Genomic DNA, 13029 nt, shown 5'->3' with positions numbered 1-13029 from the left:
GCCCCAGCTGTTGTAGACATTTGGAGGAATGTACCAGCAGAAGGAAAATCTCTCTCTCTCTCTCTCTCTCTCTCTCTCTCTGTGTTTGTGTGTATGTGTGTGTGTGTCATCCTTTCTCTCTGTCACTCTGCCTTTCAAAAAAAATTAAAATAAATACTTATAGCAAGAGTTGCAGACTGTATATGAGTTTTTAAATTTAAAAAAATCCTCTGTATTTGTATAAGCAAAAGAAATTTGAATGTCCAGAGGTTTCAACATCAAAACCATACAGATAGAGAAGAGTAAAGGGAGAGAGGCTGACAGGAGATGGGACACTGGCTACCCAGAGTCATGAGCCACTCTCACACCAGCCTCCGGGGGTGGCCCGGCTCTTCACGGGCCACTGTCACTGCCCAGTGCAGCAGGGAGGCAGGGCCTGTGAGAGGGGATGTGGAGATACCTGCCCTCTTGCTAGGTTAGTGCTGTTACCATGCAGGACTGGGTGAGTTCTGTGTCTCACACATGCATTCCCTTGCCCATCTGTCTTCTGCCACGGGTGAAGTAGTGAGAACACCTTTGCGCCCTCACTGGATGGAGGTCCTTTGACCTTGCACTCCTCACCCTCCAGCGCTGTAAGGAACAAATCTCTTGCCCTTAAAAATTGCCCAGTCTCGGGTATTCTGTGACAGCACTGTGAAACAGACCAAGATGAGACTGGGTACCAGAAGTGGGGTTGCTGCCATGAGAGAGATACCTGAGAGTGGGGAAAACGATGTTGCAGCCAGTAACAGTGGAAGCTGGAAGAAGGTGGAGGTGGTGCCATGCATGGAGCAGGGAGGCAAATTCTGGGGAGGCTCGGGGAGAGCCCGAGGCTTCTGGGGAGCAATTGGCTATGATTAGAATGTGGTAGAAACACGCACGGCAAAGACCATTCTCAAAGTCTCAGAAGGCAGTGAGGAGCAGCGTGTTAGAAACTCTAGTACAGGCCGGCCGCGACTTACTAGGCTAATCCTCCACCTGCGGCGATGGCACACCGGGTTCTAGTCCCAGTCGGGGCACCGGATTCTGTCCCGGTTGCCCCTCTTCCAGGCCAGCTCTCTGCTGTGGCCAGGGAGTGCAGTGGAGGATGGCCCAAGTGCTTGGGCCCTGCACCCCATGGGAGACCAGGAGAAGTACCTGGCTCCTGCCTTCAGATCAGTGCAGTGCGCAGGCCGCAGCGCGCTGGCTGCAGTGGCCATTGGAGGGTGAACCAACGGCAAAGGAAGACCTTTCTCTCTGTCTCTCTCTCACTGTCCACTCTGCTTGTCAAAAAAAAAAAAAAAGAAAGAAAGAAAGAAAGAAAGAAAGAAAGAAAGAAAGAAAGAAAGAAAGAAAGAAAGAAAAGAAAAAGAAAAAGAAACTCTAGTACAGGCCACCTGCATTAAGCAGTTGCAAAGAATTTGCAGAGTTCTCTCCACTTCCTAGCACTCCATGGAAGGCAAGAGTTAGGAGAGAGAAACTGGGATATCCAGCAGAAGGACTATCTGAGCAGCAAACTGTTTGAGGTGCCGCTTGGCCTCGGGGAACCTCTCACAGTAAAATGACAGAAGAGAGAAATAAACTAAAGACAGAATTTATAACTGTAAGGGAAACAGAATGGAAAGATTTGGGAAACTCTCAGCCTGGCCGCGTAAAGAATAAACAGTGTTTTGGAGGGAATAAAGGGTGTAACCAAGCAACCATGTGCCAAAGAGACGAATACGGGTAGAATTCTGGAAGCTTCTAGTCACCCAGACAAGGAGAGGACGATCCCAAAGGCGTGACAGAGATCTTCAGGGTGCCCTAGGACTGAGCAGGCAAGGATTCAAATGAGATGCCAGGGGGACCCTCGGCTTGCACTGCCCACTGCCACCTTGAGATTTTGCTCCTTTTGGCCAGGCAGGGCAGAGCAATCTCAGCTGCCCCAGCCCTGGCTCAAGCAGGCCAAGGGTGCAAGCAATAAGCCTCGGCGATGGCCACATGATGCTGACTCTGTGACTGTGAAGGGTTCGTGAGCTGTGCGGCCACGACAGCCTCCCCTTATGTTTCAAAGGATGTTGCGGGCAGCCTAGGGCTGTCTCTTTGGAAGTATGGCACCATCCCAGACTTCCTCTGGGGCAGTGGTAGGAGCCAGGACACTGCAGAGAGCTTCTAATGTCTGATGGACCGTGGGAACCAGGCAGCCCCCAGGACCCCAAAACTGTAGGGGCACCAGCATGCAAGCTCCAGCCTGGGAAAGCTGCCGGCAAGAGTCCAGCCTGTGAGAGCCGCCAGGTGCCCTGTGCCCAGTGAAGCCACTGGAGTAGGCTGCCTGAGTCCTTGGGGGCCCTGTCTACATTACAGTGTGCCCAGGATGTGGGACATGGGGGTCCAGAACCCTAGAAGAGTCTCCAGTTTTAGGGCTTCATGTATTCCCTATTGGAATTTGGACTTACGTGGGACCAGTTTCCCCTGTCCTCATCTGTAGATGTCCCTGTGGGAATGGGGCTGTCTCACCCACCTGTCCCAGCGATGTGTTTTGGGACAGAATAATTGGTTTTGATTTCACAGAGAATCTGCCTCCAGATGAGTCGTGTCTTGCGGCTCAGACATATCTGATTCAGATAAGAGCCTGGACTTTGAACTTCCAGGCTGGTGCTGAGCTGAGCTAATATGTGGGGGCATTGGGATGGAGTGAAAATGTTTTTACATGTGATAAGGAGATGAAATTTGCGGTGCAGAATGCTATGGTTTGAATGTGTCCCCTGAAGTTCATGCCTTGGAAACTGAGTCCCCTATTGCAACAACGTTGCGGTGTAGACAGGCAGGATCTTTAAGAGCTGAAGGGATCTGAGGGCCTGGCCCTTAGGAACAGATTAACGCTGTTATCTCAGGAGTGGGCAAATTATCTCGGGCGTGGATTTCTGATAGAAGTGTTTGTACCCTTTTCCCTCTGTCTCCTGCATGCATGCTCCTGCCCTCTGCCCTCTGCCATGGGCTGATCCAGCAAGGGGACCCTCTTCAGATATGGGCCCTGGGCCAAGGACTTCCCAGTAGCCAGCAAATCCCTGCTGTGCATCCATCAGCAGTCTCAGGTATTCTCTGATTGCAGCAAAGTAGACTTAGGCGGGGCTGACTGAGGGCCAGTCTCCAGCCAGTGGCGGGTCCAGGATAAGGCTTGGATTCTCTAGGCTCAAGAGCCTGCATTGGTCTCTGTCAATCTCACAGTTCCCAAGCAAACTTTCCACGGAATGGAACAGGGAACTAAAGGAAAGAATTCCTTATTTCTCTGTGCAGGGAGAGGCACTGTCATCACTTCGTGGGCTGCCCTGTGCCCTGCTTTACCAGGGCCACCCTGACCTCAGCTCAGGGACAATGACACGTTCCCCAGATGCCTCTCTCCCCTTTGCCAGTGGCTGATTAGGCCCCTCCAGGGAGCCCAGTGGGAGCACCTGTTGGGGGGTGGGACAGGGCAGGGTATGGGCAGCAGGGGTGCTGAGCAGCGCTGGCCTTTGGCCAGGCAATGTGAGAACAATGCATCACTTTGTTTTCCCCCACCAGGAGTAGGTGCTTTGATTTGTGCATGGATAACTCATTTCGTTATAAACTTTAAACTGCACCGCAGACTTTGCTCTCCTGCCTCCGGAGCAGGTGCTCCTGGCCAGGCCTGCTCGGAGGGGCGGCCGGCAGAGCGGGGCGAGGGATAGGCAGACTCGGCTGTTCCTCACTTGTGCCCAGCACTTGGACTTGGCCTCCTTTTGCAGAAGGAGAAACGGAGGTCCCCAGGGTGGCTCAGGAAACAGCTCTCTGAGCTGGGACTGAGGCCCGGGCACCCAGCGCCCAGCCCCGTACTGACTGCAGCCCCCATGGAAGGCAGTAATTTACCCTGAAACTTGGGTTAGAAACTTCCATGGACATACTCTGCTCAGGTGCAGAGGCAGTAGAGCCCCGAGCACTGTGGGAGCATCCTGGGGGTGAAGGTGCTTCCAGGCCCCAGCTGAGAGGGAAGGATCCTGGCTGTCCCCCTAAATGTGCCCTGTCCCACCTCGTCCCCGCTCTCTGGGTACTCTGCACAGGTCAACAAGCACCTGCAGCTCAGGCGGTCCTGGGGCACTGAACACACTGCAGGGAGGGGCTGCTTCACCCACTGTCCTTACAGGTGGGGAAACTGAGGTGCAGAGCGGGCAGGGAGGGGGCAGGGCTGGAATAGTGGGGCTGGAACAACAGGGGCTGGGGGCAGAGGAGGCAGGCGCCGGGGCAGTGTGGGAGTGGGGGTCTGGGGTCTCCAGGCTGGGCCGGAAGAGGTGGTTTGTGCTTCACAAAGCCCTCCCTGGCTGCGGCGTGGCCGTGGTTAGGAGGGGCAGCAGCGGCAGGGGAGAAGTCAAGGGCGGTAGATGCCCTGTGACGAGGATCTCTGGGCACAGGCGACGGCATGGAGCAGTCTGAGGAGCTTGCTGGGAGGCGACAGCCCAGACGCTGTCCTCAAGGTGCAAAGCTCAAGAATAAAGTTGCGTCGTCATCGGAGACACGGACACACACGCGACAGCGCTTTACCGAGACAACAGGATGACAAACACAGAATTCTGCAGGGACCTTAGAGGAAAGGGAGGAGCCTTGCCAGAGGCAAACTGTTGGGAAAGTTCTAGGTCCCGGGCTGAGGAGCAGTGTTCGAGATAATTCACATCTCTGGGCACTAACGCCTCCATAGGGCTTACTGGCTCCCGGGCCCTGAATAAGCATTTTACATAGACTGGCTCACTTAATCTACACAAGAACCTTACAAGGCATATCCCCACGTCACAGACGAGGAAACAGGCACTAGAGGTTTGTTGCAGGTGTCCAACCACGGATCCTAACCCACATCAGACTAACCTGTAGCCCAGGGTCTAACCTTCTACCATGCTACATGTATCATTGTAAAAGCAGTGATGATTTCATTTTGGAATGGAATAAAACACTTAAAGCGTGCTGAGAGAGACAGCAAAGGAGATGGCCTCGCTGTCCTAGGCTAACGGACCCAGGCTGAGCTGGGCGTAAACTGAGGACGGCGGCGTCTCCCCCACCTTCCCCAGAGTAAATCCCCGCCTCCCTCCCTGCCGCTGCACCTGCCTGAACCCTGCCCCTCCTTCCTTTCTCCCAGGCAACGTCACTCACGTCCACCCCTCCCTGCTCTGAGCACTCAGTGCCCATGATCCTGTGCTTCCCATTGCAAACTGGGGAGCCTGGTGATATGATGCACTCAGCCTGGAGCGCTGCATGGAGGAAGCAGCCCTGGGCCCCTCTGGGAGGAGCTACTGCTGCTCCTGCCTCCTTCAGAGGTGCGGAGGCTGGGCCTGGGCACTGGAGTGCTAGAGTGCTGGCAGTCAGCTCTGACCCAGGCGGGGACAGCCCCTGGGCTGGGAGACAGTGGAGAGGACCAGGAAGCGACGGAGTTCCCCTGGGGCCTTCTTCCAGTTGCTCCCTGCAGCTCAGTAGACCCAGCCAGCCCCACCCACCCCTTATTTATAAACCATCTGTCCGTCTGTCCCTGCCCGCCTCTACTGTTTGTCCAAAGCCCCAGCTGCTTCCCCTGATAACCCTGAGGCCAGAGGTCCTGGAGAACTAGGAGGATCCAGGGACACTCTGTGTGTGCTGCCTCTGCTCCGGAACCTTCCGTGGCTCCCACGGACAGGATCTGGTGCATTGCGCTTGCTCAAAGATCGGTAGCTGCACCTGCCTAAAAGCTTACCGTCTGCCGCTGTGCCCAGGAGTGCCCCCAGTTACTCAGCAAAGACCCAGAGAGAAGCAGCAGCTCCCCCTCAGGCACAAAAAAAGCAGTCTGAAGCTCGCTCTATTCCATGGCACTGCTTTTCTACCCAACCAATACAGAAAAAAATGAGGAGAACTCGGACCGGACCACAGCAGCCCTATCCCTAAATCGTGGCCCGGCCCTTGTCTTACTGTGCAACCTTTGGCTGCTTGCCTAGCCTCTCTGATTCATAGGTTTTTCACTTATCAATGTGTGTAAACGTCATCTGTTTTGTTCAATTGCCGGCACCTAGAACAGTGCTTGGCCACAGTAGGAGCTCGATAAATGTGAATGTGAAGGAATGAGTTCCCACCTCTGAGCTGGCTTGTATCAGTTTCCTGCTCCACACCACCCACAGGCAGGGGCACTGCAGGTGGGGCCATCCTGGCCCTGTGCTTGCCACCCTGAGGGCTCTAGCTTCTCTCGCTCCTGTTTTTAAAGATGTGTTTATTTATTTGAAAGACAGAGCAATGCCGGGGCTAAGCCAGGAGCTGGAACTCCATCCTGGTTGCCCGCATGGGTAGCAGGGGACAAGCACTTGGGTCATCCTTGGCTACTTTCCCAGGTGCATCAGCAGAGAGCTGGATCGGAAGCAGAGCAGCCGGGACTTGAACCAGCGTCCGTATGGGCTGCTGGTGTCGCAGGCGGCAGCTTAGGCGGCTGTGCCCCTCCAGCTTCTCCAGGTGGGTAGATCACAGGGTCACAGGCACAGAGCTCCAGGTGAAATGGATCTGCTCGGAGCCCCACCCCACCCCCGCCGCAGGCAGCCCCGCCCAACTACCATCCACGATGTAGTGCCTGGGGGAACCATGCCCCAGCCCCCCCGCAGGGTGCAGCCCACAGACCTGGGCCCTTTTCCCTCCTCCACCCCCATGATTGCTGTCTTGGGGACTCGCCATGCGGTGGGCCCAGTGAGGGGGCTGTGCTGGGGGCTGCACAGCCCTCCACAGGGAGGGGAAAGACAGGAAATGGCCAGCGGAGGTGCTAGGGCAGCAGAAAGAGCACTAGGCTCTCACCCAGGCTCGGTGACTTAGGGCAAGCCTTCCACTTGGTCCTCAGTTTTCCTGGCTCTGGCGTGGACAGCGTAGCCCAGGGGGGTTTGGCCAATGCCCCTTTACCTCCAGCTTAGATCCAGCTACCGTCGTGCACAGGTACCCACAGTCCTCTGGTGCAGATACGACTGTCTCAGGGCGAGCCGCTTCTGTTCCCCATCCCTCCTGCTCCTCTGAGGCCCACACGCTGCCCAGCAGGGGAGATGGGGCCGTGGAGCGGGTGTTTGGGAGCGGTCCCCCTGGGAGCGGTCCCCCTGGGAGCGCTCAGCCTTGCGAGGGGCCCTCTCCTGCCGCTTCCCTGAGGGCGAGGCTGAGGCTCCGCTGGCAGGTGCTGCTTCCACCCCCAGTGTTGCTGTTGATTTCTCAACAATGTTGCAGTGGATTCCTTTCTGAGAGGAGTAGCTTGGTGGGGGCAAGAATTGCGGAGTCACCACACAGACCCTGGGAGTCGGGTGAAAGCAGGCTTCAGGCGAGCAGCCCGCAGACTCCTTTATTTCAGTTGGAACTACATCTTATATAGCCAAGACCAGCCAATCTGGTCAAGGTGTGTCTATGCCCCAAACAATCACAGCCTGTTGCCAGGCAGTTTAAAAAGCCATCCAATCGGCCGGCGCCGCGGCTCACTAGGCTAATCCTCTGCCTGCAGCGCCGGCACACCGGGTTCTAGTCCCGGTCGGGGCGCCAGATTCTGTCCCGGTTGCTCCTCTTCCAGGCCAGCTCTCTGCTGTGGCCAGGGAGTACAGTGGAGGATGGCCCAGGTGCTTGGGCCCTGCACCCCATGGGAGACCAGGAAAAGCACCTGGCTCCTGCCATCGGATCAGCGCGGTGCGCCGGCCGCAGCGCACCAGCCACAGTGGCCATTGGAGGGTGAACCAAGGGCAAAGGAAGACCTTTCTCTCTGTCTCTCTCTCTCACTGTCCACTCTGCCTGTCAAAATAAAAAATTTAAAAAAAAAATTAAAAAAAAAGCCATCCAATCACAGCCTGTTGCCAGGCAGGCTCCGTTGCCAGGTGGGTTTCAAAGCCATTCCTGAGTAACTGACGCTCGCTTGCCAGTGGCCACCTTGGCATGGCCTTCTCATTCCACCACACCCCAGAAGCCCCAGGGTGTATGAATGACAGCCAGGCCCACCAGGGCAGCTACTGGCTTCCTTCTCCTCCTCCTTCTTCCTGGGGCAGGTGGGCGAGATGGGGCCTTGCTCCCCTAGCCAGGGCAGAGAGGGGCTCTGCCACAGTGGGAGCCCACAGGGACTCGCCATGGGCCATGGGTCCAGCCCTGAGTTACAGAGGAAGAAGACGAGGTGGGGCCGCCCAGGGTCCCACAGCGAGGCAGGGGCAAGAGGATGAGGGACAGCAGTAGGCCCAGCAGGGGCCCCGAGGGAAGCGTGGGCCTGCCCCGTCAGAGGCGACAGACAGCAGGTGCCTCAGCCTACCCCTGGCCAGAACATGGGTGTCCCCTGTCCCTCTGTGTGTCCCCAGCAGCAGAGCTGAGCAAGTGCACAGCTCAGTCAAGTCATCAGGGAGGACAGAGCTGCAGGGACAGGACCCCAAGACGGGTGTAGGGGATGAGGCTTCCGGGTACGGGGATCTGAGAGCTCTGGGGCAGGATCCTCCATCCAGGGAGGTCTTTGGGGCTCTTAGATGCAGTCCTCATTGCAACGAGGGGGATGATGAGCCCTGGGGCAGGAGAAGGACTCCCCCAAAGTGCCACAGCGGGTTGGTGGCAGCAGCCGTCTTGGCGCTCTGGGCCCAGCGGCCCGGCCCTGTGTTTGTTTCCTTTCTGCCAGCTGCCACCGGCTTGGGTGGCACGGGAGGCTGGCTGTGTGGAGAGGCTGGCCCAGCTACGAGGGGTCTGAGTGAGGCTGTGGCTGTGTCACCTTTGCCCACTGCTCCAGGAGCTTGGCACGGACAGTGGCCCCAGCTGATCGCGGCTCAAGGCAAGGACAGTCAATGATTCATGAAGGCTCCGTTCCTGGGGGCCTTGTCAGAGGGGCGGTTCCCCCACCTCTCCAGCACCACCACTCCGATCTCTGCACCTCTCTTGTGACCCCCTTCCCTCCCACCTGACCTCCAAGGAAGCTGTACAACAGCCCTTTACGGGAAACGAGTTCTTGCAGACAGGAATCCAAAAGCAAGACTTGGAGGACAAAGCAGTGCAGACGCCGGCTTCAGTCAAGTGAGGGGTTTTTAAATTTTAGGACTTGTCCCAGCCTGTCCGGGACTACCCAGATGGTGCCTTCCAAACTGTCCTCACCACCTGTGAAAACGAGTACACAGCTCCAGGAGCTGGGGCTGTCACTTGGCGAGGACCAGAGTGGGCAGGTGCCCTCCCCAAGCCCACTCCCCCGGGCCCTGGCCAGGAGTATGGATAGGAAACGCCCCATGACCACCACGCTCCACTCCAAATCTAACAACCCAGGACGTTTCCTTCTAGAAAATCTCCACAAGGTGACCCGCAGAGGCTCGGGGAGGAGGAGGGGCAAGGGCTGGGGGCTGGAAGCCTCAGAATTTTCTGGAAGCACAGCTGCAGCCCCGTGGAGGCCTCGCATTCCTGGAGGCAGATGCCGCTGCGCCTCGCAGCCCTGGGGGTCACTGACAGTGGAATTCTTGGAGCTCATCTCCCACGGAAGGTGCCACGGGCCCATGGGCCACAATCCAGGTGCGCCCGTGACTCCCGGAATTTCCCGCACCATTTAACCACGCGGCATGCTCATCTCAGGGCTCAGGAATCCTCCTGCAGGGCGTGGCAGCCAGATGCCTCCAGACAGACACAGGAAAGAGGGGGAGGGGTGGTAAACTGAGGCAGGAGGCAGCAGGACCCAGAGGACACGGGGCCCAGGAATGCTCGTGAAGTCTCAGAGGACTGGGGAAGGGGTGGGGGTGCACACGCGGCCGCTGCTTCCTGGTGCCATGGAGGAGCCACCTGTCCCCAGGCGAGGGCCAGCCCCGACCTCTGTCACTGATGTGACCCAGCCATTTTGAACCTTGCGGCTCGAGCTCTGGCTTTGCGTGGAGCACCTGCAGGGGAGCCGGGCTCAATGACAAGAGGCGAGCGGCCAGCTTTCTTATCACCTGCAGGGTTTATTAGCCACATACATAACACTGCAAGAAGTTCCCACTAACAAAGCTTTTACAGGGCGTCCTTGTGAATGATCCAAGGAAGGAGACAGGGCTTAGAGATCAGATCTGGCAAAGAAGATGTGTGGGGTGCTGGTGCCAGAGACCTGTCCCCCCAGTGAAGAGGATGGAGCCCATCCCCACCAGACTCCCAAGGACCGATCCACATGGACCCCCTCCAACCTGCCATGTGGTCCACTCTTGGGCCTCACTCAGGCTGCACCCAAGAAAGCTTTCTTTGCTGTTCACACAAATAGCCAGAAAGTTGTGAGCTGCCTGTGTCATTGTCTGGTGGGCCATGGCCTGGTACAACCCAGAAGACCCTCGCAGGGGCTCACAGATGCACAGGGCACCCCAGGGACACACATCACAAACACACATATGCATACACACAGAAATATAGGCACACACCCACACATATATACATACACATATGTGCACAAACATATACAAATACACATGCACACAAACACACATACACACATGTGCAGACACATGCACACACGTTTGCTTACTTGGACCTCACTGGACAGATTCTTCTTAAAAAAAAAGAAAGAAAAGAAAAGACACATTTGAAAGGCAGAGCCACAGAGAGAGAGGGAGAGAGAGAGAGGGAGGTAGAGGTCTTCCACCTGTTGGTTCACTCCCCAGATGCCTGCCACAGGTGGGATGGGGCCAGGTTGAAGCCAGGAGACAGGAGCTTCATCCATGTCTCCCCTGTGGGTGAGCACTGTCTATATTAGCTTCTCAGGTGTATTAGCAGGGAGCTGAATAGGAAGTGGAGTAGCTGGGGCTTGAACCAGACCTGGAACTAGCACTCTGCTGTGCGATGCAGGCCTCCCAAAGAGCAGCTTAATCTGCTGCACCGCGGTACTCACCCCAGACCCTTTCTAGGAACCAAGTGCTTCCTCTCAGACTCACAGGTGATGGGTGAAATACGTCACAGCCTGGGCTGCAAGGGCCCAACGCCCCCACCACTGTAGTGCTGGGTACAGTCCTGGAGGCCCCTTTGACCCTCAGAAATGCTAGCATGCAGGTCAGTCCAAGGAACACCACCCAGGGACCAGGCCAGCCAAGGAGGCCAGGCAGCAGTGAGGACCGGCGGTACTTGGAGGGCCCAGGACAGACGGGGGTATTTGGCTCTATTGAGAACAGGGGAGGATGAATCAGCCCACATGTCTGAAGCGCCATCATGCCCTCTCGCCGGCCCTGATCCGCACACTGGGGAGAGCAGAGACAACAAGCAAACTCATCTGTGCTGAGAATGTGGCCCCACTGCAGTGGATCCGCCTGAGCAGAGTGAGTTCCTTAAAACCCTTGGACCCCTGGCCAAGGGCCTCTCTGCACCCCTGGGCCCACAGTCATGGAGGGGACAAGGGCCTCACGGGCCTTCCCTACCTACAGATCTTCTCCCTTTCCGGGGCCGCGAGGGACCGCACGCATCACCACCTTCGGGTCCGCAGCCCCCGGGACCGGCTGCAGGCAGGCCCCCTGCTCAGCAGCAAATTCCACTCATCGTCCTCATTGTATTCTAACCCCAAAGAAAACACGGCGTCCTGCCCAGCAGCTCGCCCATGAAACATTAATCCCCGTGGCCCTCCTTGAGAGTCTTCTGACCGGGGAAGGTATGCCGGACGGGAGCGATGGAAAAACCCTAGCGGGTCAGCACCGGCCCGGCCGTGCCACGGGCGGGGACCCTGGCACCAGCTCCTCCGGTGCTTTTCCAACCAGATCTTGGCATCAGTCCCAGGGATACTGGGGACCAGCCTGGGAGCACCAACAGGGAGAGGACCCTCCCCACTTCCATCAATCCCCCAAACATACAGGGAACTTGGGGGCCAAACAGCAAGTGGCCACAGTAAACCAGCCTCACCCTGCTGTCTAGGCCCCCCGTGAGCCCAAGTGCTTTGCGAGGGATGGCGAGGCTGGGGTGAGAGCCGGAGCTGGGGAAGCTGAGCCCACAGAGGCCACACTGCACCTGCACTTGACATGACCTTGGTCTAGGGTGCCTTGAAAGAGCAACGCTTCTCCCCATAGACCTCTTGCTAACTCACTAGCTCCTTGAAAGAGAGCCCTCATTAATCCCGGGGGAGAAAGTGAAATGTCACAGGAAAACTGAGTCTATACGGCCCCCAGACTCCTGAATGTTTTAGAAACCTAAGACATTGAGTGCAATGCCCGAGTCTGAATGAGAATAGTCCGTGTGGCAGAAATCCAGCCTCAGGCTGAGGCCAATACTCGTCCCCAAATTCTGGCTGATGTTCCCTACCAGATTTGCAAACTCCTCCAATCTGTGCCAGGATTCCCGGGGGCCCCGAGTGTGTGACGTGACCGCAAGCACAGCGCTTTGCTCCTGTGAGTTTAATGGAAAGACAAGTGCTCTAGGATTCAGTGGCTGCTAGATTACATCCTGCTTCCTTGTGGGCCAGGTGCAGAGGGGCCGAGCTTCCGGGCTGGCAGGGCCATGCTCCTGTGCAAGTCCCCGGCCAGAGCCGATGGAGGAAGCGAGGGACTTGGTCAGAGGGAACGACGGGGCCCCCTCTAAGCACTTCACCTGTGCAGTCGCCTGGATGCTCCACAGCCCAGGGACAGAGGTTGAGTTCTGGACGCTTTCAGGAAATGTGCTCTCTCCATTAAAGTGTGATACACAAAGCAGATGAGGGCTCTGGCTGGCCCAGGAGCCCCAGGCCACTGCAGTGACTCTCCCCCAGAGCTGCTCTCTGTGCCAGGCTGGAGAGAACACAGAGCTTAGCCGGGGATGGCAAGTCTGCAGCCCTGTGTGCGAGGGGTCTGGGGTCGTCTTGGCCCCAACGCTATTGCTCCAAGGCAGCAGAGACCTGTCTGGGTGCATTATTACTCCTCACAGCACAGCACTGCCCTCCCCCTTCTCACACTCCCTGGCAGGTGAGCCACCGTATCAGACACCTTCCTCCCAGAGAGGAGGGTTTTGGATGCCAGAGGCAGTGGGGAGGCTGGGAGGGGGCCAGTGCCAGGGGAGCAGGCTCAGCCTGATGCCAGGGGAGCTCCAGCCACACCACACCCAGCGACCCCGGGATGAGCAGGCTGCCTTGAGGGGCTAGAGGCCTTCTGGGCAGCT

This window comes from Oryctolagus cuniculus, chromosome 16, assembly GCF_964237555.1.
Source record: "Oryctolagus cuniculus chromosome 16, mOryCun1.1, whole genome shotgun sequence".
NCBI lineage: Eukaryota > Metazoa > Chordata > Mammalia > Lagomorpha > Leporidae > Oryctolagus > Oryctolagus cuniculus.
This window is presented reverse-complemented; position numbering follows the sequence as displayed.